The sequence below is a fragment of the Pseudonaja textilis genome, chromosome 1, assembly GCF_049901715.1.
Source record: "Pseudonaja textilis isolate UNSWEBS1 chromosome 1, rPseTex1.2, whole genome shotgun sequence".
Taxonomy (NCBI): domain Eukaryota; kingdom Metazoa; phylum Chordata; class Lepidosauria; order Squamata; family Elapidae; genus Pseudonaja; species Pseudonaja textilis.
Window position 1 is genome coordinate 272,395,394 of NC_141990.1, and position 22,811 is coordinate 272,418,204.

Below are 22,811 nucleotides of genomic sequence, written 5' to 3' on the forward strand. Positions count from 1 at the left end.
CAGACATTTTGAGTAGTTTAGAGAACTGGCAAATGCCACCTGACTGGAGATTTTACAGTATCCTTCCCCGCCACGCCCACAGAACCGGTAGTAAAAAAATTTGAATCCCACCACTGCAGGTAATCCTTTACTTACAATCATAATGGATTGTGATGGTTGTAAAACAGGTCACTCATCTGATTTTACAGCTCTGTTGTGGTCATTAAGCAAAGATAAAGCAGTCATAAAGCAAATGTGGTCATAAAGTGGCTGCTTTGGCCATTAAATGAACAATGGTTTACCAGTTTTGCCAATGGGCCCGTTTTGGCAAAAATAGGAAATAATGTTGGTTTTCAGCAAAACTGTTGCAAAACATGATCATATGACTCTGGGACACTGCAAACTGCCATAAATGCAGGCTGATTGCTAACTAACATACAGTCCCATGACTGTGGAGGCGGTGAGGGGCAGCTGTCAGGAGTTTGGAACCTTCACAGGGAAGTATATTGTACCTTTGAATGGTCGCTAAGTGACCAGTCCTAAGTGAGGGACTATCTACAAGCTTAAAATGTGCTTTGAGATGGAAATGCTTTGCCGTAACAGAACAGAGTTTACCCAAGACACCCACATAGACACACACAGTGTGTTAAGCCAGCATGTGGCTTATTTTTAGCTGCGTGATGGGGGATTGCAACCACACGATTGTTTCAACAGCCTATTGCAAGGGTTTTCAAACTTGGCAAGTTTAAGACTTGTGAACTTCAACTTCCAGAATTCCTAAGCTAACATGATTGGAGAAGGAATTGTGGGAATTGAAGTCCACAAGTCTTAAAGCTGTCAAGTTTAAAAACCCCTGGCCTGTTGCTTAAGCTCAGTCACACACTTCATAGAGAGCTGGATGCTTACAATATAGCTAGTAGGTGATTCCCGAGGGAGTGACATCCGAGGGTGAGAAAAAGTAATACGATGTAGTCACTTGAAGTAGTCATTAAATAAGAGTTCTTTGTGAAATGAAAAGGAAACATGTTATTTTGACTTTTTCCTTCAGATTTTTCTTTTATTTCAAAACTGCCCAGGTTCAAATGTAATGGGAAAAATGGTAGTTTTTACTCTACTCCCTTCTATTCTCAATGGAACCTCATCTCTTTTTTTTCCCAGAAAATAATGAGTATATTCAGAGAGAGAGTGCCGTTTCCTCTTTTAGTGTATAGATCTACTTATAGCTTTCTAGATTTACTGGATGTAGCAACTATACTTAATAGGGGCTTTTACAACTTGTAAAAAGTAAATAACCTGCCTGTTTTGATCAGAAGTAACTTGCAGTACATCTTTCATTTGCTACCTGATAGCACAGATTTAATATGAATATAGTCGGTGAATGAATTCTGTGTCATTATGAACCACATTCTGAAATTCAACGTTCGTTTTAGGGTGAAATAAATTTGACATTCCACAATACAATAGGTTTTCTTTTCCACCCCAAATCTACATAAAATACACATTCCTCTAATTTAAAAATGAATACTATTGTATAATACTGTATAAGTACTATTGTATAATGAACTTGAATCATTGCGCATTTAATCTGTATAATTATGTTTTTAACTTGAATTTTTCTGCAATAAGCTCTATTTTAACTAAAGATAACTGGGTTATCTTTAAAACTGGACATTTTTAATTTGGATACTTGGTCTAGTTACTGAGGCTGAATTAACACAGTATGCTAATTTAAGGCTAACCTACCTTTTTGCTTGTCCAGTGTATGAACTTAATAATTAGCTGTGATGGTATAACATGATGCAATATAAAACAATACTGTGAGAACCATGTTATTACTTATTTTCCCATTCAACTCTTAAATCCAAAATGGAATCAGAAAATCAGCCTGGAGATTCATAGTTAGATTTTGAATTCTAGGAAATACCTTGTTGATTATTACATTCTTGCTTTTATCTTTAGATATTTTCAGGTCTCGTATTATATGAGGTGCAAATTTGAATCTTATCTTGACTTAAGGAGTATTATGGTAGAGCAGCTACAGTGAACACCCAAGACTTATTCATGCCCATTGCTGAGTTCTGCTTCATCCACACAACTACTTTGCTTCCTGAAGCCAGGAGGAACCATAATGCCATAATGCTTGTGTTCCTGCATTTGTGCCATTGCTTACCTGGAACAGATCTAGGTTGTGTTGCTCTCATACAACTTTAACACACAACCGTCTAAGGCAGGGCTGTCAAACTCACGGCCCACGGGCCGGATGTGTCATGTGCTGGTCACGCCCATGCCCGATTTAGTGAAGGGGAAAAAGGTTGTGATACATCACATGATGATACTGTGACGATGCAAGTTTGACACCCCTGGTCTAAGGGCTATGATTCTTTCAGTTGAAATTCCAGGGAGACTTTTCATGAGAATTGAGCTGCCAACTGGCTCATACAACACTCTTGTTAGTCCACACATAGCAACTGCAGTTGATTGGTCAACTGTTCATCTTTCCCACAAAAATTAGCAGGGCTTTTAGGCTGCCATCTAGTGGTCCTATGAATTTATAAAGTTGCTGGATAACCTTTTTAAGAGCTGAAATTTGAGAAAGGAATTTACCATGATGGAGCTAAAAACTATTAGTTACATATTGATTTTCTAGGTCACCTAATTCCAAAGAGATTCTAGGCAACTTCACCAGGTATACAAAAAAACATACAAAAAGAAGCAATATCCAAAGAATCACATGATCTCCAACCACGTCATTACCAATTCTAGGGGGGCTATTCCATATTCTATCCAAAACCTAAGGGGGGGAAAAAAGAAACAATTTTTCCGGAATGGAACACCTGATGTTCTCCTCAGGGTGCATCAGCTGTGGGTGGACAATTAAGTGCAAGCTGTGGCACTCACAATCCTCTAGAAACACTTAGCATGAATTCTCCTTATGTTATGGCAAGGAAACTGTGTAGATATATATGGCAAGGAAACCATATGGATTTGTCCATATATGTTTTTTAAAGTTATCAAAAAGCAACTACAAAGCCTTTATGATATGAAAACTAACTGTATCTGCAATGAAATTTAGATAAGAGCATGCTAGACAGTCACATACTCACATGCTTTCTGGTATTTTTTCCTCATACAAGATATTTTTCCTCCCAAAATTGCAGACCATCTTCAATGGATGCATTGCCAGAGCATGCTAAACTAGAAATACAGTTTGTGTGTCATCTAGACCAGAGGCTTTTTATCTAACATTCAGTTAGATAAACAAATCATCTTATTTGGGCTTCTTATAATATTAGACTTGATAGGGAAGAATAGTCTGGAATTAATATTTTATTTTGCCTCAAAACACAACATCAGGAGGCTAAAATGACTCCCAAGTAGGCCGTTGCAACCAATCACACTATTTCTCCCACATATTTGAAAATCTCTGCCATTGTGACTCCCTCTTTTAACGAGCCATTGTGGAATATATTTATTTATTCCTGTCCTTAGATAGTATATCATTTAATTAAACAACAAGAACTAAGTTTCAGCCATGTAGGGATGGATAGGATTACTAACTAAAATGGTGGGCTTTGAATCAGCAGACCAATGGATGACCTCTTTACTCATGGTTTGTACAAGATTAGCTTTGATATGCTGAATAAACATAAAGATGTATATAGGCAGTAAGGAAGGTGATTGATGGAGGGAAGCAATTCTGACTTTCTCACTGATAGATTTACTGGTGCAGAGTATAGCAATTTTATCTCTCATCCATTCTTTAAAAACTAAATGGAAAAGATTTAAAGGTTTTACCAAATGAGGTGGACAACCCCTATGTCCTACCATACCATTTTTCCCAATAGATTCTCTCCAATCCCAATAATTTTCTCCAAGTATTTAAGCTGAGCTTGAGAATTTTAGGGGGAGTAAAGGATTTAAAATAATCACAGTGGCATTTACAGTACAAAATCTAGGAGTAGAGAAAGGGATCAACATTTCCCTTCTGCCTGCATGCCCCTACCACTTCTTCATCAACTCATTAGCCATTTATCACATCAAGTCATAAAATACTTTATTGAATACTGTACAAATGTATAAGTTCAAGATTATATATGTGGTGGTTTCTCTTAATTTTATCACCACAGTCACAATCCTTAAGATAGTTCAGCGTAGTGTCTCCCAGGAAACTCTTTAAAGGGACTTTAACCTCTCCTTGTTCCATGTCTAATCTAACAACACTTATAAAAGGACACAATTGCCTTGCCAAATCCCACTTTCTTTCTCAGTAAGTAGCCCTATCTCCCTATTATAGATTGCTCTTAGCTTTGTGTAGGCATTTTTAAAATAAATGCTCCCTTTTCCTAAAAAGCCTAATTTCTCCTGCTTCTAAATTTTACCTAAACTTGGCTTGGCCTTCGTCTGACTGCTTCCAGTGCACCTCTCAGCACCTCAGCTGCAAAAGGAGAAGACATCCTAATCATGCCAATCAAACTCTTTTACCTGCTTTAGAAATGTCTTCATGACCCACTTCTTTCATTTTCTGGTTGACTCACTCCTTTTGTGATTGTGATTCAGTTACATCTATCTGTCCAATAAATTAATATAAATCACCATTGGACTTTGTGCTATTTTAAAGGAAGAGAGAAGAAACCTTGTCCTACTTCCTCATGAGTAAACCGTCTTCACAAGCAGCTGCATATCTAGTACTTCAGGTTTTCTTTTGAACAGATTCACCCCAGAGGTGGGATTCAATTTTTTTTTTACTATCGGTTCTGTGAGTGTGGCTTGGTGGGCGTGGCAGGGGAAGGATGCTGTAAAATCTCCAGTCAGAGGTGGTATTTTCCGGTTCTCTGAACTACTCAAAATTTCTGCTACCGGTTCTCCAGAATTGGTCAGAACCTGCTGAATACCACCTCTGATTCACCCTTCCCCTTTTAACCTGATCTGCAAGGAAATCCCTAACGCAGAGCTCCTGGCAGGATCTTTCTATTAAAAGTATTGAGCCCTTTCACTGCCTCAAGTTGATAATCCCTTGTGAGGTACGGTTGAAGAGTAATTCTGGATTCTGTGAGATACAATTAAATATAATCACCAAGACATACCCTCTGCCTTACCCACTTTTTAAATACCAAACTTTTTCTCAAAGTGGGCTCTTTTAGTTCAATTCCAGTTAAGCTGCTTTAAACACTTCACAACTAATGAAGTTCTTAAGCCCTTCAGGTTACTTTTGGCTCTAAAGCTTTAAAGCTAAAGGTGTTTATAAAGATGACTGGTTTTTGAAGGTGTTTTTGTACCCCACAGAAAATATCGCAGCTTACTGACATCTGCAGTTGTTAGAAAAGAGCACCTGTTGATCCTCAAATAAAATGCTTCGTAGCACCTTTTCTTGAATTAATTCACAATATTTTTGCAAATAAAAATTAAGGTTTTCTTAAAAATACTATTTACATTCAATTTTTCATAACTTTCTATCATCTCATCAGGAGAACTGTTGACAGGGATGTAGGTAAACCAAAGTAAACAAATAAATGAACTTTCTTGGTATATGTATCCAGACCTGAAACAGCAATAATTTGAATTGTACTTTCATGCAACAGAAAGGCTACTTCAACAGACAGAATTGCATGGGGGCAATTCAGAAATTACAATATGTATAACACCGCACTGGCTTGTAAACTTTCAAAGGTAACCACCCTGAGTAATACAGAAGATAAGGGTTAGTTGCTCAGCCATAAAGTGATTTTCTTGGTATACCCTGGCTGATAGCTTTCTTCTGTGTTGTCATTCAGTAAGAAGGGATTATAATTACAAATATACCACTTTTTTATCCTAATTAAACCAATAGATTTGGATTTTTGTGCTTTTAGCTTAATAAAAAGTTTCATATATACTTTATTGATTAAACTGTATTGCATTTTGAAGGTTTTATTAAATTGTAATTATTATGGATGCAATGGACAGAGTTCAAAAAACTAGCACTCAAATCATACAATCATGAAACTAGGGAGGATGAACAAGTAAGATTCTGTCCTATGGCAGAAATCCTGTTTTGTTTCTTAGCCAAATTCATTCAATGTTTCCATTCCAAGGAATTGACTAGGGAAATTGATGCTGGTACATCACCTTGCTAAGAACAGTGAGTGAGGACAGCTTGTAACATAGTTGTATGAGGTAGGTTTTTCAGTGCTGGAAAGTAACAAAAGGCTACAAAAAAAATGCAGCACATAAAGCTTAAAATATGCAGCCTGCTGAATTTGCCATTGGTAGACAAAGGAAATCTATCCCCGCATCAGAAGCCCTCTATTCTTGGAAGGGAAATACCGCTTTAGAAGTACCACTGCATTGTTACCTTGCGGCTGAAGGAGAGATCTGAGACTTACAAAATGAGATTCTTGGCTTGTCTCAGATTTCGCTTTAGGGATCTGATCACAACAGAATTTGGTTGCTCAAACTCTGGGAACTTTCAGCAATTTAAATGAATTTAGCTTATAAAATATTGACACTGTAATCTGATTAACTTGTACATGTCTGATACTTACCATACAGATAAAGGATTAGCTATTTCAGAGGTGATATTCAGCAGGTTCTGGCCACTTCTGGAGAACCGGTAGCGGAAATTTTGAGTAGTTTGGAGAACCAGCAAATACCACCTCTGACTGGAGATTTTACAGTATCCTTCCCCTGCCACGCCCACCAAGCCACGCCTACAGAACTGATAGTAAAAAAAATTGAATCCCACCATTGAGCTATTTGTTATATAGTTTCTTCCTATGTCTCAGTTTAACCAGGAGGAGGATACAGATTTTTCCCCCACCTCATGAATACCTCTGTTTCCATTGGAAAGTGAGGAAATGAGAAAGGGAAGAATTATAACTAGGAGTAATAGTTAAAATGGAGTTTGGTGCCTGTCTGGACAGTCCTGGACAGTATTCTCTTAATGTCTGGATTCACATATTGTGCTAACTATGGCTTCTTCAACCATGGTTTATAAATAATTAACAAATCACACTATGATTTAACATGTGTAGACCCTGCTTAGTGAGGAAAGATATTGGATTTCGCTCCTTCTTACCCAATGGTACTCTATTTCTGCACAGAAATCCACGGGATCTATTCACCTCTATAGGCAGGCAAGGAGGTGAAAATATTTGGCAGGAATGAAACTATTGTCTATTTTTCAAGTGAAATGTGACTGACAAAATAAAGAGTGCTTTGCATACTTCAGAGTATTTTAGGGAGTGATAAGATCTGCTTATTTTAAGTGTGTGCGAAGTTAGCCAGTGTTAAGCCAACATGAACTATATTTATTGAGGCAGAAAATTGGTTAATGGAAAAGGAGCCCTGCTGCATGGGACAGGCCCAATTTTCTATGTCACACAGTGATTAATTGCATGCATGTGGGAATCTTGCAACTAGACCACTGTTGCTTCGCAGAAGCCATTGTTTAAGACATGCTCCCTCCTTAATACATGATATAAGAGGAATCAGGGATTTCTTCCATTACTCCCACAAAGAGCTATACTTACATGAGACAGCATTAAGTGTATTTTTTTTCTACTGGGAGGAAAAGGCATTTTCAAAAGCAGTAGGAGTTATTGCTATAATGCTGTTATGTCCCAACCTCCAACAGCACTGACTCAAAAGAAAAGGCCATCAGGAGGGTACTAGGTTGAGGAAGACTGATCTTAGCCCCACTTTCCCAGCCTTTTCCCAACATTCTTAACAATAATTTTAAAATAAAAAAATTATGGGTTACAGTATTATTTCAGATCACTGAAGTCTTTTAAATGCACCGTGTCTATTTCCTGTCGTGTATAAGAATACATACCCAGATGCCATTCACTGATCCATAAGCAAGAAAAGAGTAATTAAATTTGATGGCTTTTTAAATTGAAAGATCTATTGTGTCTCAAATTTTTCTTGACTGAAATTAGAAATAGCTTTTTCCTAGATATACAATTTCCCCAAATAGTTAATAGATGACTTTCTGGAAAAAAAATCTAATAACCTGTCAACTTTAGGTGATAAATACAAAGTACAAAAGGCACTAGATATTAGCCAAAGAGAAAAGACAAGATAGTAGGAGACAAAAAACTTCCAAATAGATGTTAGTTCCTGTAAATGATTTTGAAATGCAATTGTTAATTCTTTAACTAAAGAATATTTTTTGAAAGTGCTTTGTGCAATCTGGCCTAGTCCACCAACTGCATATTTTTCAGAAAAAAATGCTTATTTTAATTATTTGAAGATAGCATAAATAATCTATCTGTTGTATTCAGCTTCAGAACTGATGATTGTTTTCAGTTTAAAGAATTCAAACCATACAACCAGTGTACCAGAATGGAAAGATATGAATCCTGAATTCACCAAAATACAAGAACCAGCTTTGTAATTATATTATGAAAGCTTAATGCTTTCCTGAACTGATATCGAGTTCAAGTTTTAGAAGCAGACATTCTAAGGTCTATATGGAAGTTAGTTCTACTGGAATTGTTAATTAAATATAAACAAATGGGAAATGAATGTATGCATGCTTGGGTCCAAAATATTATGTCACCTCAAAGGCATAACATCCTGCTTAAATAATGCATACTAACAAATTGCTCCATTACCAAAGTAACACCCCAACCACCGATAAAAGAAGTTGTATAAGAATATTATTCAGATAAGTACAAAGGCACCGCAGCAATCCAGAACGTCAGAAAAAGGAAACAGACCTATACAAACATCTTCTAACAAAATGGGTGCCCACGGATCTTTATAAAAAAAAAAAAAAGTCTGATAACACATTGCAGCATCCTAGAACTGAAACATCCTAGATCAAGCTAAATTAACTAACACTAGGGAATTCCTGGAAACTTGGCATTCAGACAAATTAGCCATCAACATCATATATAACGATAAACTACTCTTACAGACCATTCCAAAGAGACATTAAAAAAGCTAAGAAGGAAACAAAAAAGACAAGAACACACCCTCTCTGGCAGCTGACACCCAGATAAGCAGGGATAAACACCAGGCAAACAATCAAGCAGATAACTATCTAATCAAGGAACTACCAAGGAGAAAACCATACTCCCATCAAATCTGGTAGGGCAAGCTACTGTATACGAAAAGGAAGCAAACCCCATACGCGTTTGCAGTGATAATTTTACCAAGTCAGGCAATGAAACATCTTAAAGTAAACAACCAAACTCAGAAAGCACCAAGGTCTCCACAGTTCAATCTTAAGCTATATATTTTCTCTTCTGTTATATTCCTGTTGGAGCTTTTCATAAAATCTCTCTCAATGGACATGATTTTTTTCTTAATAAAGCATATATAGAACAAAAATTAAAATGCTTACGTTTATCTTACTCCAGTCTCAAACAATAATTCACAGAAGCTACATGATCGCTTAGAACAGTGTGTAAACCTAGGTAATCTTTGGCCACACAGGAAACTGAATGAATCTAAATCTAGATGAAAGGGATATTATTATACCTGGACAGGTCTCTGGATCCAGGAAGGTGAGATAGACATATGTGTTATCAGAGATTGGTATATGTTGTTAAGTGAAGTTGCAATGCCCAAATATTTTTTTCACACTCTGGTAAAAAGATGGAAGGGATTATCTGGAAATAGCTTTGATGGTTGTTTGAAACAAATCTGACACCTTTTTGAAGAGCTTTTTTTTTTGCCATAATCTGTTGCACAACAGGAAGAAATTAATTAGTATATAGCCTTATCCAGGATAGAGGCTTAATTATTTTTTTAAAAATCTATATTTTTCAAGTATGTAGCTGTTAACAGGGAAAGAATTTGAACCAAATTCAAAATGTTTTTGCAGTCAAGGCACGCTGCTTTCATTATGTTAATAGACCATTGTTGCTCCAAGACCCAATTGTACTGGTATTCTGCAGTTATTGTGTAACAATTTGGGATGCCAGGTTTTGGGGCTTGTTTGTTGTGTTTTATTTTAAATAAAGTGCCATGCTTTCCCATGAGATAACTCATTAAAACCCAATGAAATTCCCCCATTTAATGAAGTAAATGATTCTACTTACACACCTGTTCATCAGTGCTTTTAGTTGTATTTGCCTAAAGATGCATAGTTCAATTTGCTTCCCTTCATCATTTTCACTTCAGTTTCAGTGACTGCCAACAGGCAAAATATTGTCTGGCAGAACGCATCAAAGTCATAATATATTTGCAAAACAAAACCAACAACAAAAAGTAAGAAGGTTGTTACAGACACCTGTCACAATCATCTGTATTCTTAAATAAACTGTTTTAAATAATACATTGTATTCCTCTTCTAAGCACAGTATATAAAAAGGAATTGCTGTTTGCATGAAGTTAAGTAAGACAAGGCTGCTCAGAAACTACATGTTTTGAAGTGATGGTCTCCTGGGTATTCCCGTCTTGTGAGTTTTTACTAGGTAAGACAGCCAGTCTGTTCTCTTGGGTAAAACTACAAGCCTTTCATAGTGAAAAAGGTCAATCTACTCACAAAATTCAACCAAGCTTCCCTAAGAAACCATTCGGAAACAATCTGACTCTCACCAAAAATCCTTTCCTTAATATTCCTAAGCAAAAGATGCTGAGCCCAAATTAAAGAAACCATGTCGATGTTGCATTCAGTATGGTAATTCAGGCATTGACTCTGGAGCTATCCCAAGCTTCTTCACTTGAAATGTCACAGCCAGAATTCACTACTGAGTGAACTCGGCACCCTAGTCCCTAAAATGATTTAAAAATATACATTTGGGCTTTGAGGGTAATATGACCGTAGCCAGTTGTGCTTTATCCAATACCCATTGCGTCTTAACAGAGTGTGAATTTATCTCTGACTCCATATATATATGCCAATCCAAATCCAGAAACGTTTAGCAGACCTTCTATGTGTCTTTCCTACCACCTAAGGTGTAATATGGGTTGTTTGTAATCAAGAAAACTTTTCATTAAGCATCTGAAATCGTTTACTGCAGATCAGTTTGCTTCCTACAGTATTTTTTCTGATATCAAGGAAAGGATGATTGTCTTCTCTTCCCTCATCCCTCCGTTAAAAAAAAAAAGATTTACAACAATGTAGATGGAGGAATATTTCAGTGCATTAAAATTATTTTATGATTTTATTTTCTTATAACCTCACGGAAAGGCAAGAATTGCACCTTTCTAATGACGACTTGAGGTAGCCATTTCTTTCCTCAGCCCGATTTTCACTGTCGGTGCGTTGACCTTCGCACGAAGTGACGGTGTTTGTTCGGACCGCGCACCATCTTTTGAACCGAACCACGATTTCCTGAGTTCACCCTGTTGCTTAAATTTGCATCGCATGCAAAAACAAAAAACAAAAACAAAAAAAACCTAGCCGGCCCTGAACAACCGACCGAGAAGCAAACGAACCCGACCGCGTTGTTTGCCACCACCACCCCCCGCCCCGCAGCGCATCTTGAGCCCAAAGCGATTGCAGAGCCCCGCAACCAGGGAGAAAGCAACCCTCAACGGGAGAAAGCTCGTTGTGCGCAGCCCGAGCGCGGCTTTTTGGAGCAAGTTCCCGTTCCGTTTTCGAGAACAATCGAGACCCACAATCGCTCGGGAAGCTGCGGGAGGCTCCGAATAGCAACGTTCGAGGAAGCGCATCCGGAGGAGGCGGGCCAGAACCGCCGCCTTCTCGCTCTCCCCAAGGACGGGACTGTAGCCGATCCGGGCGAGCTGTCAGACGTCACCCGAGACAGGGCTTTGCCAACCTCGGAGCGACCCGCCCGCGCAAACCTCCCTCGGAATGCCTGAAGCTCTCGAGGACGGCTCGTAAACAAGCCGCCCGCGAGCTCGGCCGAAGAAGCAGCGCGTGATGCCCGCTTCGTGACTTCCCCGCCCTGCTTCGCTGCAGCGCCTCGTTGGGCAACCACCCGCTCCGGGGGCCCGTGCTGGAGTTTCGAGTGCAAAATTTCCTCTTGCTTCCCCCCCCGCCCCCCCTCCCTTCAGGCCTTTCTTTTCTCGGCCGAGTGGGGGAAGAGACAAACGCTTCCGTTTCGCCTAAGAGGCAAATTGCCCCCTTGCTTGCTTGAGCAACCGCCTAGCCCGCAGGGAATCCCTCCCTCTGGCCGATATATCTGACAGCGGGCCTCCCTCTGACAGATATGCCCACCCGCCTTAGGATCAATTCACACGCGGAAGAGAAACATAAGGCTGGCGAAGGCGATATAGCATAAGAGGACTAGTAGTGATACCAATAAAGGAGAATATTTGTAGCTCAGGGTTGAAATGCTAGTAGCACTGAGGAGGTTATCTAGTTAGGGGTAATGAAACGTCTGCAAGAAAACAAGCGAGCTCAGAGCGCACCAAGGACCCCTTTACTATTAGTGTCCCAAAGGCACATTATTTATGAAAAAGGAAGGCAGTCAGTCTATCCAGCGTGGAGAGATGATCTGATGTGTCGAACTTTAACATTAGCCCTCCCGCTCCCATCTCCACATACATTTGAAGACGGCTTGGAATCCAAGTGCCATCCTTAGAAGATTTTGCCTTAAGACAAAACCCTCACTTCAGAAGCAGGGCTTAATTTCTCTGCATTTATAAAGCATTAAAGGTCCATCCTGGAAAATGTGTACAGGTATTCCTCGACTTAACAGCCCTTTGTAGCATCCCCATGATCTCTTGACCAACATTTGGAAGCTTAGTAACTGGCGTTTGGATGCTCAGTAACTGGCGTGTATTTATGATGGTTGCAGTGTCTTAGGGTTATGTGACCTTTCACAACCATCTGACAAGCCAAAGTCATTGGGGAAGGCAGTTCCCCAAGTCACTAATTTAACTGCAGTGATTCACATAACCATCGTGGTATTGGAAGAATTATTCTTTTTGAGTTCAGTTCCAAGTGGGGAAAAAGACACTGGAAACATGGAGGCTGTTTGGAAAGTTGGTTTAATGGTAGACAGGACCACATGGCTTGAAGCTCCAAAGAAGGATGATCACAGGCTCCAAGGTGAAGGAAAAAAGAAAAAGGGCCAGCCAAGATGCTGAGAGACCCTTATATACCCTCTGTTGGGCCCTACCTTAGTATTTCCCTGTTCCTGAACAAGAAATGTATCCCATTGGCTGTCAGACTCCCAGGGGCGGGGGTCTTAGCTAACTCTGTAGGCTGTCCTGAGTTCCAGGCTTGGTTGAGCCTTGCTGGATGATGATGCACTGAAAGGCTCTTGGGCAATTGCTATACCTTTACCTGGAGATCTTTGTTATGTAAAGTATTCTGGCCCAGGCCTTAATGGCCTACCCATTAACAAAGGTGGGGGTGAGCTTCTACTTCTCAGGTGAGTTTCTGTTTCTGAGTTTCTATTCTTTTTAGGGGAAATATTCTGCCTTTTTAATATTTCCTAGGACATTTCAATTTTCTAGGAGAGGGGTGAGTGCTAACTTCCTACAGTGGCAAGGTGCGTCTTAAAATGGGGCAAAACTCAATAACTACATTGTTTAGTAATAGAAATTTGATCTTAAGGCGAGGACTACTTGTACTGCAATTTTGGTTTGTGCCTTTTAAGCATGTGCAGATTGCCTTGGTTTGTAGTCATACAGTTAAGAAAAGGTAGTTTAGGAGGCTTTGTGTCTTATATTTGCCTTGGAAGCTGGCTCTGGTGTATACTGTATTTTGCTTCCTTTTAAACAGGCTACTTTAGATTTATTACAGGGAAATCTTGCAGCAACTTTTCTGATTAATAAATTTTATCAAAAGGCATGAGCATAAGCTGAAATTCACAAAAGCTTATGCCTTTAAAAAAAATAGTTTGAAAAAGTGCTTTTTTATCTTTTTTTGTTACGGAAGTTTAATGTTTGATCTAAACATGGAAAAGGAAGGCCGAAGACTATGTGGCTGTCTGAGATAAGTGTCAGCTGTAGAGAAGAAAAACTGCTCCTACAGGCTTATAATCTTCTATGTGTGGAAATACTGTTATGGTGGACCTTGGGCAAAATTGGGCTGTGAATTTCCAATTTGTAAACCTTCCTTGAGGTATGTACAGCTGTAGCACTGCTAAGTTTGAAAACCTCTGTGATATAGTAGTTAACAATTTTAGGGGTTATGAACTGCAATGTTTGAAAATTCCAGCTTACCCTATTGTCTGAACTTAGTCATGAGCTAAGTATGGTTGATACATATATGTAGCATGATCTGTAAACTCAATGAATGTGCTTTGCAAACTATAACTTAAGGTTTCTCATGCATGGATTCGGCCTACTGTAGTTGATTTATGAACTGTGGTTAAACAAACCATCACTTGAAACATGCCCACTGACAATGTATTTTGTAAACCAGGGTTTATGGCATAGCTGTTTAAAAAAAAAGATGCTATGGAAACATTACTTTAAATGTGTGAACCAGATGGCTGATTGGCTAAATGAGGATATGAATTAAAACAAGTTGATATTTTTGCTGGCTAATTTGTCTTGTATTGAATTTCGGATATGGATTCACAGGGAAAAACTGTCCTTTTCATAAATATACTTCTCTCTCCCTCCCCCCCCCTCCATCCTTTTATATCCTTCCCCAATCCTGACAGATTCTGGGTAAGTAACTATTGTTACTCAAAACATAAGATACAAAAGCCAAGTGAATAAAATAACAGATGCCAAGGCACTAAGAAGCAACCAAGGGCTGAAAATACACTTGAACAAGATGGTTTTCACTTATTTGTGAAATGGAAGTAAATGCACATACACATAAATTACTATATAAAATACTATAAATATATATAAATATAAAATACAGTATAAATATATATCTCCAGGGAGAAAGTATTTTAACAGTGGGGGCCACCACAGAGAAGCCAGTCACCGGATCCACATTCCATGAAACTCACAAGAAAAGGGACCCGCAGTAGGGCCTTTTAAACTGTCCTGACTGGACAGATTATTTTCTGGCAAAATGTTTCCAGATATATTCCAGTCCTGCGTCATACAATGCTTTAAATAGAATAAAAGCATACTGGTAACTAGTTAAGATTTGGAGTTATATTGTGCTGGCTGGAACTCTTTCAAGTAACCTAGCTGCTAAATTTTCACCACCTGTAGCTGCCTTCAAAAGAAGTGTCACTTAAAATATGTTCTAGTAATCCAACCATGTGGTGTGAATTATTATTGCCAGTTTGGCCCAAGTAGGATTATAACTGGCACACTCCCAAGCTAGGCAAAGGTTTCTCCCAATCACAGCTGCCTCCTGCTTTATCAGGAACCAAGAGGCCAGGAGGACTCCCACAAAATGAACCACCTCCTCTGAGAAGAGGACTGTGACCTAGTTGAGAGTAACAACAGGGACTGGTGTTAATTGGGCTGCCTAGCTCTTTATTAACAAACAACAGCTCTGACTTGTAGGATTTAGCCCTTGGTCAGCCTGACCGATCCGTGACTTTCTCCGAAAGCTTTTGCTCAATTTCAAACATTTCTTCCTTATGATATAGTTATTAGGGTATGTGTGTGTAGCATCTTTCAGTTATCTATTTATACTTTGGATGGCAACTGTTGTCCATATGTCTAGAATAGCTGCTGCAGTGAGAATATAAATTGCATTTCTCTTGATGAGCTTCAAACAACTTGTAATAATTCAGAAGCTATTCAATAATAGATCAATTTTTCTTGTATGTGTGGCTCATTCCCACACTGGCCATGTAATAGAGAACCAAGACAGAGCTTCTCACGATTGCTGACTAAGCCACTGAATCAGAGTTTGCAAGCTTTGTTCTGTGTATTTAAGTAGTCTTCAACATCCTATAATAATTTTGATTTCTGGGCAGTGACTTTCTCAGTTTCATTCTATGTGTTTTAAATGAAGAGCCTTGCACAATTTTTACTTATTATCTGTTCTAAATAGCAGATGCTCAGTTTTTGCTAAGGGTGCTGTGGGGCCCTTTGTAAGCTGAATAAATCCCCTTGCCTATGTTGCTATGGCAAGATGGTACACTCTGGAGCACATTTTTTGTAATTGTAAGTCATTCCACTGAATATACTATTATTTGCATTTACCTCCACATTCAACATAAAATATATGTATGTATGAATTATAAAATATATGTATGTATGAATTATTTGCATTCATTTGTAATCCTGTGTCATATTATATCATCATTTTAGCCACTGCCTATCCAGCTGCAGGATGAAGCCTCTTCTGTATGTTTCCAACCAATACGGTCCTGAGCTTTCTTTTGCCAATTGGGCTCACAATACTTGCTGATGTCATCAATCTATCTTGTTTTAGATCTCTTTCATGGACACTTTTTATCAAGTGGGATCTATTCTATGACTGCCTTGGTCAACCTGCCATCAGTTCTTCTTGTTATGTGACCAGCCCATTTCCATTTCAATTCTTTTACTCTCTTGATGATATCATATACTTTTGTTTGTTCTCTAATAATTCATATGCGGGATTTCTATCTTGTCTTGTAATGCTGAGCATGTATCTTCTTTACAACACTCGTAGCAGTCATATATCCTTCCAATGAATTCTACTGACACTTATCTAGCATCAATTTAGTGTATTAGTTGACCAGGTTCTTGTGTACAGGTAGCAGTAGTAAACTTTTCAGTACTTTGAACTCAGCAAGTCTTTGGTTCTTCGTGCCTGATAGTTAACCAGTGAATGTTGCTACTGATAGTACCATCATTGTAAATAGGACTTTAAAATCTTCATTATTTTGGTGTTCCTGCTCACGTTTTGCCTAGAATTTGTTGGAAGTTTCCTATATAGGAGCAGATGGTGGTTGGCTTTTACATTATGGTGCTTCTTTGGGTCATTATTCATTATAAAATCATAAATCTTATCCCAAATTTTCTTGTTATGAGGCACATCCTGTGTCTGGTATTCTCCTTTAACTATCTGCCAGCCTTAGTTCTGCAGAGAAAGTATTTTCCATAAAGGAGTTGTATGATACATTTGGATGCAATTATCAAATATACTGGATGGGTAAGGTGCAAATTAGAGACATACATAGCCTCTCATCATATGTTCTTGACAGTTCATTGCAACACCTTTCTAAAATCTTCTGAGTTTTCTTGCTCAAGGCTGCTACTGAAATTATTTAGGGGCTATTGTTTGTTTTAAAAGCTTTTAAATCATTTACAGGCTGGTTGAAAGAATTCCAAAAACTTTTATTGGTATTATCTTTATTAAGACCAATAAATATGGGATGAAAATGCGACCTTCTAAATTTCCCCAAATGCCTAATAGGGTAAGACATTTTGAAAAACAACGAAGAAATGAGAAAAAGGTGAAGATTAAAACATGGATATTGATTTCGAAGATAGATGGCTTTGTCATTTCTGTCCTTTAGTTTTTTTTATGGCCTAAAAATACAGGGATTGTAATTTTGTACTTTGCATAATGTATACACTGAATTTGTATTTAAAGCATGAAGTGAGTGTTAAAAATAGGTATGTTGCAATATCACACAGGTATTTCTTTGAACCAGGAAAAGGCATATATTATTGAAGAGATACTTTGGATGAATCAGAGGATAAAAATAATTCTTAATTCTTTTTCTGTCACACTTTTTCTTTCACATTGTTCATATTCCTTGTGCGTTCTAAAAATCTTTTTCTCTCTCCACATTTAAATCATAATAGGAATAATACTTGAATGGAGTTGTTGAGTTAGCTCATAATCAATAATTGATAGGAAAAAAGAGTAACCCTTTCCACATTTCAATGCAAATGTACCACCTGCTCCTCACTGCCATTGACTGTTTAATAAAATGTTGATGTTATCAAGTTACTCACAAAACATTGTCTTTCCTGAGCACTGGATGATTTTTGTTATTACTTTTGTTTGACTTGTTTATTACATTTACATTACTAATGATGTTTTAGAAGTGAGATATACATTAGTAAAAATAAAACAAGCTGGAATTTTTTTTTTTGAAAACAATTTTATTGGTTTTTTTAAAAACAAACAAAACAAACAAAGCATCAAAACATCGGCTCTTTTCCATACATATATACAAGCAGTGTGTCGGTTGGTTCATCAGTTTTGTGCATTCATTTCGTAGTCTCAATTACGGTTATATTACAGCTGGAATTTATGAGCTTGCTTTTCATTCCAACAGAATAGATTCTTTTGAAACAAATGTATAAATGAGATATAAATTGGGGCTTACATCAGTATTTTCTTCAAGGAGCTAAGAAAGCTCCTGCAAAACTTTTCTGTTTAGAAGTTTAGCTCATATCTTTGTGTATACTCCAGAGATTAAATTTATTTTCAACATTTTTTATGAACTTCTTTGGATGCTCTTTAATCTTACCAACCTTTCAGTATATTGTTATCTTGATGAGGACAACTCATGATACGAAATGCTTCAGGTACATACATATTTCTTTTTCTGAGTTAATCACATTTTATTCTGTGGAACTTAATACAGAATAGAATGACTCACTGATCCTTTCTTGGATTGGGCTATGAGCTACCAGATAAACAAAATATGTTATACAGCTACAATGTCTAGACAAGTGTCATTGAAAATAGACTGCAATTTTTTTGTAATTTTTAATCTTTTGCTAACTTTTGCTATATTTTATTGTGTTTGGTTACTGACCGGGGTTTTTATGCAGGTGGTAAAAGTTTGAAATGGCTTTCCACACAGAATGTTAGAAATGCATAGAAAGAACTGATTTGTTATCTGACAGGAGAGAATAAGTAAGAAATATAAACATTTTCAGACTTACATAGATGTTGTGATTGGAAGGATCGGTCCTGTTAGGAGTTTTGAATCTGATGACTGTTAGATTGTGGATTGACGTCAGAACCAGGAAACGTTAATCTGAAGGGCAAGCCAGTTAATTAGCACGTTGCCTTAATGGGTATAAAAGGACACAGCTGAGCTGGTGCCTTTCGCCAGAAACAAAATGTCTATTTGAGTGAGGACGTTACAGCAAAGAGCTCTGAGGTTGAGGATTTATTGCCAGGACTGGTTTGCCGGACAGAGTAAGACTTATGCTGTGGTTTCTGCCAGCCGTTATTTATTAAGACTTTTTCACGTTTGATTTAATTGTGAAGCGACTGCTTTCCGTTTTGTTCGTTTGAATTTCGAAGGGGAGTCATAACACATAGATCCCAAATGATGTGAATTCATTTGCAGTGGTTCCAGACTCAAAAGAAAATGCTTGAGTCAAGCATAACTTAGCATTCTGTTCAGTATTTCCCCCAAAAATGTTTTGTTGATTTTTCTTTTAAAAACTTTACAAGCATAAATTAACTTTGAAAATCACCTAACATACAATAGGTAACTTTTTTCAGTTATTGGAGGAACTGCAAGATAACATGTAATAGGCAGCAAAGTTAGAAATAAAGATATACTAATATATTTTTTCCATATTGCAGTATAAAACAAGAACTAAAATCAGCCTTTATTGATTAAAACTTAATTTACTGATAATGTACCCCTAAGAATCTTCATCTAAACATTTTAAAGGGCCACATGAGGCTCAAGAAAATTTAATTGCAAGTACATTCATGCAGGCTTTTTTGGTCCCTAGTTGTTTCTGAAACTGATAGATTCTTCCTGTTGAGTCTTTATAGGACTTAAAGAGGTAATAGGTAATATTTTGCCTTTCAGTCTTTGAGGTTTTGCTTATTTTTTTTTATTCTCTCAGGAAAAACATTCTTGGCATTATCAAGATTAATGAGATTCAGTGAGATAAAATTTTGGAATTGCTCTATATGCTTGATTGATGGCAGCAAAATGCCACGATTTGAGATAAGCTGACCTTTATTAGTGACTTTTCATATTTTCCCTTTCATGCTCAAAGATCGGCAATTAATATTAATGTGCAATTAGAAGACTGGAATAAAAGCTGTGTAGAAAGTCTTCCATTAAAAAATAAATAAACTCAACTCTGTAGAATAAATACATAACCTCCCCAACAGTTCTTTATGTGTCCATCATAATCAGCATTTATTATATAAGGCTTTTCCCATTCAGAATGATTCTAATGGAAATTCTCACTAGAGAAAAACCTCAAAAATCTTTGCCTCTGTGAATTTCCAGGTTATTTATCAAAACTAGATATAAAACTAGATAAGGAAGGGCTTCTGTGTCTCCGAGTTTCTTCTCATTGTTAGAGTGAAGCTCGATTTCAGAATTTATACTATTACATTATATGCATTCCCATGGCAGCATACAATGTTGTGAATAGAAAATTGTGATTTAGAATAGAATAGAATAGAATAGAATACCTTTATTGTCATTGCATTCTACAAATACAATGAAATTTGGAAGCTACTCCAGCACAGTCCCAAACACCACATCACAATCACCTTACAGAGTATTTAAAAATTAAAATAATAATTAAAAACCTCATCTAAAACCTATCTAAAACATATAGTAAGTTAGATAGTTTAAAAATATATACATAGGGCTAAATCACATATGCATTGTTTGATTCAAGAAAATAATTGTCTTGGAAAAGAAACTGTTTCTCAGTCTATTAGTCTTCATTTTAAGACACCTATAATGCCTCCCTGATGGTAACAGTTCAAAATATGACTGTCCAGGAGGAGAATGGTCAGTGGAGATTTTTAGTGCTCTTGAGAGGAGTCTGGTCTTCGCAATCTCTTCCAAAGTAGAAAGAGAGCAATCAATGATTTTTTGTGCTGTGTTTATAACTCTCTGGAGTATCTTCTTTTCCACTGCAGAGCATCCAGCATACCACACCATTACACAGTATGCCAAAATGCTCTCGATGGTAGAAAAGTAACCAGCAACTTCTCACCCAGACCACTCTTTTTCAGCAGCCTCAGAAAGTGCAGGCACTGTTGGGCCTTCTTTGCAGTGGCCATTGTGTGGACTGACCAAGTAAGGTTGTCAGAAATATGAGTTCCTAGAAATTTAAAACTATGAACTCTTTCCACACAGTCTCCATTGATATATAGTGGGAGAGGCTCTGCTTTGCATCTTCTGAAGTCTATAATCAATTCTTTGGTCTTTTTGATGTTCAGGGTGAGGTTATGACTCTTGCACCACAAGACCAGTCTGAGAACCTCTGACCTATAGGCCATCTCGTCTTCTCCTGATATGAGTCCCACCAATGTGGTGTCATCTGCAAATTTTATTATAGAGTTAGTGGGACAAGAGGGAGTGCAGTCGTAGGTGTAGAGTGAATACAAAAGGGGGCTCAGCACACAACCCTGTGGAGAGCCAGTGCTGAGAGCAAGAGTGGAGGAAAAATAGCTGCCAATCCTAACAGTTTGGGGTCTGTTAGTAAGAAAGTCCTTTATCCAACAGCAGATGTGAGAGGAGAGGCCCATTTCTAGCAACTTCTTCATCAGTATATCTGGAATGATGGTATTAAAAGCTGAGCTGTAATCAACAAAAAGCATCCTTACATAGCTCCCACTATGCTCCAGATGTTTCAGTGCAACGTGGAGAGCCATGGCAAAAGCATCCTCTGTGGATCTGTTATTCCGATAGGCAAACTGGTATGGGTCAAGGTTTGATGGGAGGTAATCCTGTATATATTTTAAGACCAGTCTTTCAAAACACTTCATAATTATGGGTGTGAGAGCTACTGGTCTATAGTCATTTGAAGTATCAGGAGCGGCCTTTTGGGGAACTGGAATAATAATGGAAGTTTTGAGGCAAGATGGAACAATGGCTTGTGTAAGAGAAAGGTTAAAAATATTTGTAAACACACCTGCGAGCTGGTCAGCACATTTAACTACAACTGTTGCCACAAACAAATACTCTTTATCTAAACCCTTCAGGAAAGAGTGTTGGATGTCAAGAGAAGGAAAGAAAGCCTATCAAACCTTGCAGAAGGTTTATGCTGATGTGCTCTGTTTAGACAAAAATAGTCACATTCTTTGCTCAATTCTGGTATAAGTTCTCCAGATATGTTCTAACCCAGCATTCTCCACTTTGGGAATGTCATGTAATTCTGGGAGCTGTAATCCTAACAAAGGTGGAGGCATCAAGTTTAGAAAGGTGAAGTATGTAAATAAAATGAAAAAGACAGGGCATTGTTTTAAAATTAATCTCACTGGTTCAACTAAATAGTTTTCTATACTAAAGAGAATGTAATATCAAGCCAACATTTATTTTAATTATACTTTTCTAAATGAAGTATAATGGCTGGATTCATGCAAAATGCTAAGCCATAAATGATAATTTAGAAACATAGTCAGATTCTACTAAATAAGCCATGTAGTGTTTTGGTTGAATCCATCTGCCATGACAGCTTAGTGTGAACCCAGCCAAATGAGGTTTATTCAATGAATCATAGTTAAATGAATTATTTGTCAACCAGGTAACTTGCTTACTTCAGTATATAAATTAGGATCTGCCAAGTTTTACACGTTAATGCTAATATAATGAACTTACTGAGGTTTGACATGTAGAAATATATAATAAGGTCTAAGACATTATATGGAGAATGTTTTTCATTCTACCTAGAGATATAATAAAATAGTATTTGATCATTCATTGCATCTGCAGACTGAATTTATGGTTACTTAGTTTTATTTGTCATCATAGCTGTTCCCCCTTACAATGTTAAAAGTGACATACATTACAATGGAAAAATAGCTTATTATACTGCCAAGAGTGCCTGCAGTTCCTCCCTAAAATAAAAACAGAGACAGATGTTCCCCTTCCTCAGTTATTACAGTCTTGCCCAAAAAAGTCATGAGATGAATTCTGTGACATAATATTCCATGTTTTTCTTCTGACAGTGCCTTGGTCTGACAAAACAAAAGTAGGAGGCAAATAATAGAACTATAATTATTGCTACTTATTCCTCATGTGACAAAAACAAATTTATTACCTTTTATGCTCTGCTTCCCCCAGAGCATTTGGTAAACTGTTGCTGGAGATAGAGAGCCAAACTACCTG

The 22,811-nt window shown here is 37.5% G+C and overlaps 1 long non-coding RNA gene across 1 annotated transcript in view; it reads right to left on the reverse strand.

Annotated features, from left to right (window-relative positions):
* LOC113439183 (uncharacterized) overlaps positions 1 to 11,760 on the reverse strand; it is a 30,173-nt gene extending 18,413 nt beyond the window's left edge. The window contains exons 1-2 of the long non-coding RNA XR_015741041.1: positions 11,115 to 11,760; positions 10,012 to 10,120 (exon numbers count right to left, since the gene is read on the reverse strand). This is a non-coding gene — a long non-coding RNA (uncharacterized LOC113439183). The remainder of the gene's footprint in view (positions 1 to 10,011; positions 10,121 to 11,114) is intronic.
* Between the last annotated feature and the right edge of the window lie 11,051 nt (positions 11,761 to 22,811).